A 6,010-nucleotide genomic window follows, 5' to 3' on the forward strand; every position below is an offset into this window, starting at 1 on the left:
GCCTACTTACGTGCAGTCACACCCAGCGCCTGCGTAATGGGCCAAGGACCCTGCCAAGACCACCTGCTGCTACTAACAGGTGACTCCATGGATGTGTGTGTGTATGGTTTTCTTTTTGTTTGTTTTGTTTTCTGCCACAGTTTCAGAATTCAGTCCACGTTGAGAGCTGATTATTTGCACCCCCACAGACTGCTCTTTTATGCAAAAGAAACGAAATGCTACTTTCTGGGAAAAGTTAAAGCGCTGTCTTTCTTTAATCTAAACCTTCTATATTCCCCCAACTTAGAAGTTTACCCTTTTTTTCCCTTCTCTCTCTCTCAAGCTGTGCAAAAATAAAAAATTCTACATCATGTCTGCTTCTGGAATGAATTGCTTTGAAGAACCCTGCTTTGCAAATGCTCATTAAAATGGATTGGACTGTAAACACTGTATCAAAAAGTCTACCTCCCTACCTCTCAGGTCAGAGCTGTGCATTTAAAGAGCACTGCACATTTAAAAGGCTGTTATGGAGACTAATTATAATTAATTTTCCTCTGGACCTCTGCTTGTCTCGAACCTAATTTAGAGTGTCTTTGAGAGGTCCTCTTATTTGTCTAAGGTCTGTAGCCAGATTGCTGTGTCTTAGCCTGGTGAAACTCAGATCAATTCTCACCCTCTGCCCAGTAACTACAGGGTCAATGCCAGCGGTTACCGGTTCGAGGGGCTGGGTTTCCTCCGAGGCACCCATGCGGCCGGCAGTGAAAATCACACCATGTGAAATGAGCAAAGTCCATGCAGCCAGGGAGCCCAGGGCACTCAGCACTCCTACCGCTACGGGAAGCCGGTGCCTCCGATCCGTGGTCCGCCCGCATCCACGTCCACCGACACTGCCCACGAAGAAAACAGGCGGGAGAAGCGGAGGCGGGCGAAGAAGCAAGTGCGGTGACAGCGGTCACGGACTAGACTGGACACTCTCCAGTCCCATTGTCCTTGTGCCCTTGCTACAATCTGGCTACTGTCTTAAGACACAGAAAACACACCTTTGCTGAAACTGCCCTTAAAATACGGGGGGTGGGGGGGCAAAATTAGGCTTACAGTGGTGCATAGATGACACACAGAGTTTATTCCTGTACCATTGTGTGTTCGTTGTTGTACTATCTTCCATACGAACCACCGTACACCTACTTGTGCCCACCCTGTCAGCAGACCACCATTTAGGTAAGGTCCCTCTGACCGGGGACCTTGACTCCCCAAATGCCAAAAGCTTCATGAGATTTTTCAGGAGGTAACCGGGCCTTCCAGAGAAGGGGTGTCTGTGAATCCATGCCCAGCCACAGAGTGTGGACAGCCTCCGGGGCCTGGAACGGACTGGGATCCAAGGGCTGCTTACTGTAGGTCGTCCGTGCAGAAAGGGTTAGAGAGAGCTCACAGTGTGTCCATGTTCAAGAGCGTTGTTTTGTGTGTGTGTGTGTGTGTGTGTTTAGCTCTGTAAAGAGTGTGGCCCAGAGAGTATCATCAGCTCTCTGAGTCCCTTGGGAAGATGAGTGTCAACAATTTAATATCCAGGTCCCGAGCCCAGGTCACTTCTCCAGCCGTGAGCCCAAAGCGACCTGTCAAACGCAGAGGCAGAGCAGTGGCACTGGACTGTGGGGAAGGTCTCTGCAGCCTGCGGAGACCAAGCTCCACGTCTCTGACAAGGGCTGACATCAGAAGGAGTCTCCAGGCTGGGTAGACATGTGCGTGTTTGTTCTTGAGTGTTTTTGTTTGTGTGTTTGTTTGAGGAGGACATTTGTGGCAGTAAGGCATCTGAGCAACTTGAGGACATTCCGAGCCAGAGAAACTTGAGCCAGGAGAGCGTTAGATGACAAATAGGACAGGACTCGGGCTGGGCCCCTCCTCCTGGTGAGCTGGGACTGCAGACTGGATGGACTTCAGGGCTCCCTGGGTCACTCAAGCGGCATCGAGCACGAGCGTGGGAATGACCATAGAGAACATCCTTCCCAAGTCTGCACCGTTGGTGAACGTCTGCTGAGTGGGGCCGTTGACAGGTTCCGTTTTGCACTCTCTGTTTACGGATGTTCGCACAACCTGGGAACAGAGAGGGCTGTCTCCCTGCTGGACAAAGGCAGATTTGGTGGCTGACCAGGATAACAAAAACAAGGTCTCTGCCCCGGCCAGTTTAGCTCAGCGGTTGAGCGTCGGCCTGTGGACCAGAGAGTCCTGGGTTCGGTTGCCGCTAGGGACACATACAACAACAAAAAATAAAATAAAATAAAAAACAAGGTCTCCCTCTGATGCAAAGGTTGGCAGGGCTGCCAGCAGCCCCTCTTTAGATATTTGGGGTTTCCTGACATTAGACACAGGCATCCCCCATCTGGGTGTCCTGGGCAGGCTCCTCCTCGGGTCTTCACCCCACTTGGAGCTCAGTGAAGACCTGGACACCCCAGTTATACCACGCTCTGCCCCTCCGGGCATTTCTGCTCCCCTGTCTTCTCGAGCTCTCTGTCCATAGCCTTATCGTCTCTAATTTACAATATAATCAACTTAATTAGAAGGTATTAACTTATTTTTCATTCTCTGTCTTCTGCCACTAGGATATCAGCTACATGCGGACAGAATTCTTCGTTTTGCTCACTGTGTCCCGTTCCTAGAACAGCACCTGGCCCATCGTAGGCATGCTATAAATATTCATTGAATTGGGAAAAATTCGGGGGGTTTTCTAAGCTCAGGGCTCCTCAGCTGTGACACAAACCCACTGTGTGCCCAGGGTCACTGGGGCTGGTCTGCATCACCCCGTGGCCCTGGGGTCACAGGGCACCTCATGCCAGTCGCCATGAGGAATAACACGCTTAGTCCCGGGCTCGGGAATCTCTTCCACCAGCATCCACGGCAGCCTGGCCTGTTAGCTCTCGTGCGTGGTGAGGATCTGAGCCCCTCTCTGGTCCCTCTCAGTAACCAACTAGACGTGGGCAGCGCCCAGCCCTCTCCACTCTGCAGGACTCGCTGCAGCTGAGCCTTCTGGGTGCGAGCCACTCGCTCACGGTTGTTGCAGTTTAGCGGGAAAGTTGTTCCTGTTTCTTCCTCTTTTCAGTCTTTCACTTTGAGAAAGAAGAAACACTTGGGGAAGGCGCTCGGAACACTGGCGAGGTGGCCCACTTCCTCTCCCAAGAAAACCCTGCACAGCGGAAGCTCTGTGCCCCGGGAACTTCGAGCCAACTGCGGGAAGAGGGCAGTGTTTATCATCCCTGGCAGTGCTGCCCAGAGAGGGCCGTGTCCTGCCTCAGAGGTCACCCTTCCCGCAGGAAGCAATGACTGCAGCATGCATTCCAGTATGTGTTGGGGGAGGTGCTCAGGTGTGTCCTTGGGGCAGCAGGGCCTAGAGCAGGCCACCACCTAAGTGCTCACCATGTCCACCCTGCATCACGGTCGGGGGAGGGCGGCGCTTCCAACCACGCTGCGTGCGGTGTGTTCTTTTTTTTTCTTTTATTCTCACCTAGGACATTTTTGCATTTATCCTCAGAGCAGGAGGGAGTGAGGGAGGAAGAGAGAGAGAGAAACATCAACGTGAGAGAGACACATGGAGTGGCTGCCACCCACACGATTGCAGCCGGGGCCGGGGACAAACTGCAACCGAGGTACGTGCCCTTAGCGGGAACCGAACCCGGGACCCTCTGGTCCATGGGCCGACACTCTAACCGCTGAGCCAAACGGGCCAGGGCGCGGGAATGTTCTTGAATTGATTCAGGGATTGTCTCAGTCTTTCATCCTCTGGGGCTCCTCCCCTCAGGGCTGAGTGGCTCACTAAATAGTGGGGACCTCCTCCTCCCACTCTATGGAGAGTTATTTTAGGAATCTATTGAGCTGCTCCCTATTTCTGGATCCAGAATTTTAAGTGTCTTATAAAGGTGCGACTTCTGACATGGGGTGATGATGATCCCGGGGTGCTGACCCAGCCCCCAACCCCAGGTCGGCTGAAAACGGGAACCTTGCCCTGAGCGACAGCACAATCCTTCACGTCCCACTTGGTAACACACAGGTCAGCCGCATCCACGCACCACGCCCACGACCCAGCAGCCTAGTTTCTCATCCGAAGTGAGAGGCCGCTCTGCCGCTCGCCGGGAAGGCGGCCGAGGACAGGCCCAAGGCGGCCACTCCGCACGCGCGAAGCAGAGCACGAGCCGCGTGAAGACGTGTAGTCAGGACCGATGTATTTCCTGTGGCGTGAGCCCAACTCTCCCTGCTTCTCTGACTGCTCGGCCACATGACAAGACACGCTCTTGTTCCACTGAAGCCTCCGCTTCCCCACAGTTCTCCCGCGATCTTCGGCTGCGTGGTCTCCGTGGAGGACAGCCAGCCCACCCCTGTGGCAGGAGTGACCCCCCACATCAAGGAGCTGAGGCTTCCACGAAGAGGAGGGAGAGCCTTCTGTATCAAACCAAGCAGAACGAAAATACTTCCGACGACGTTGGCCACAGCGCGGGGCCGGCTACATCCACGTGGCACGGAGCTCACTGGGAAGCCTTCCAGTACCGCTCCGTGTCCAAGACTGCTCTCCAAACGCATCTGCCCGCTTGCCAGCCTCGCGTGCCCATTATGCCAACTATGAAAAATGTGCTTGTTTAACGATGTGGGATTATAATAAGATTTGGGGTTGGCCAGGTACATGGTGTAATAGCAAGAACATGACGCCGAGAGGTTCAGCTCAAGCACCAACTTCAGGAATTCGCCATGAGATTACCTGCTTGGCCATCGGGTCGGGCATTGGCAAACCAACCTGATGCGTCCAGAAGGTCTCTAAGTCCCTCCGGGCTCAACCAGGAGAGGGTCCTTCTTGGTGTGATGTCAGCCTCATTGGGTAAACACTTGAGCTCCCTGGAAATGCATATGAGGGGTAAAAGCTACATTTCATTTATTTTTTTTTTTCTGTATCCTTACACCCAGCACAGGCATCAGTCAAAACTGGTCAATGTTTTTAAGTGATGCTCATGAGTGAGTGACAGTGTCTAGGTGTTTTGTAGAATGTAAAAAGGATGCTCTAAATGTTCATGAGCCCAGGGTATAAGGCAGATTTTAACCTTTTAAATAAACTCCTAAAGGTAGCTAATTATTGCATGTTTTCTCTTTATCCTGGAGGGAGGGGATCATAAAGAAACAACCTGATTATTTGAAGGTTTCAGGTCATGGAGACTTCACTGAGTGTTGCAGGGAATCTCACATATTCATGTTGAAAAGACTGACCTTCCCTCAGGCCCTTTTACATAAAAACTTCTCTCTAGGAAGGTGCTAGCCAGACATCGTATTTAGCAGATTTCTACGTTTGTGCTGGTAACCCTTGTGTAACAGTCAGCAGAAAAGTGATTTGGGTTGCTGTTGCCATCACTGGGACGAAAGCTGGTAGTCTGTCCTTGGTGGTGGTGACGACCGTCACTCACGTTTGCCCACCCTCCGCTCCTGTCGTGTCCCCCGGATTGGTAGGCACATCTGACATCTCCCTCTCGGAATGTGAGCCAGTGTCCACAGCTGGGGCTCTGGGGAGGCCAGGCTTCTGATGCCAACCCAGGTCTACTGGTGGCCGGCCGACCGTCTCCAAACCCCCGTCCCATCTCCTCTCCACACTTTGAGCAGACAGGCAACCAAGAAAACAGGGGGCCTTCATCAGCATGCACCCCCAGACTCTTCTGAGCTGCACCCTTGCTTACCGCTGTCCTCCCGGGGCAGGAGGGAGGGTCTCCTTCCTAACCACAGCTCCTCTCCGTCTGGGCTCTAGATCTCAACCTCTAACCCTTCCCAAGATCTTCACACCCCCTCTCACTGTATTTCCTCTTATGTCCATGTGTGAGGACACTCAGGTCTTTTTCACCAAGAAGGGAGAAATCTCTCCTCCACTCTCCGTGCACTAGAGACACTCTCCGGGGTCTCCCAGTCCCTCCTCAGTGCCGCGTCTTGAAGGAGGGTAGCCTGGGGTCTCGCTCCCTCACCATCAGCTTTCCCCCATCTTTTCTGTCCTCTGAGGCTGCTCTCCTCGAGGCCA

This window comes from Molossus molossus, unplaced genomic scaffold (assembly GCF_014108415.1).
Source record: "Molossus molossus isolate mMolMol1 unplaced genomic scaffold, mMolMol1.p scaffold_m16_p_5, whole genome shotgun sequence".
In the NCBI taxonomy this organism is placed as follows: Eukaryota; Metazoa; Chordata; class Mammalia; order Chiroptera; family Molossidae; genus Molossus; species Molossus molossus.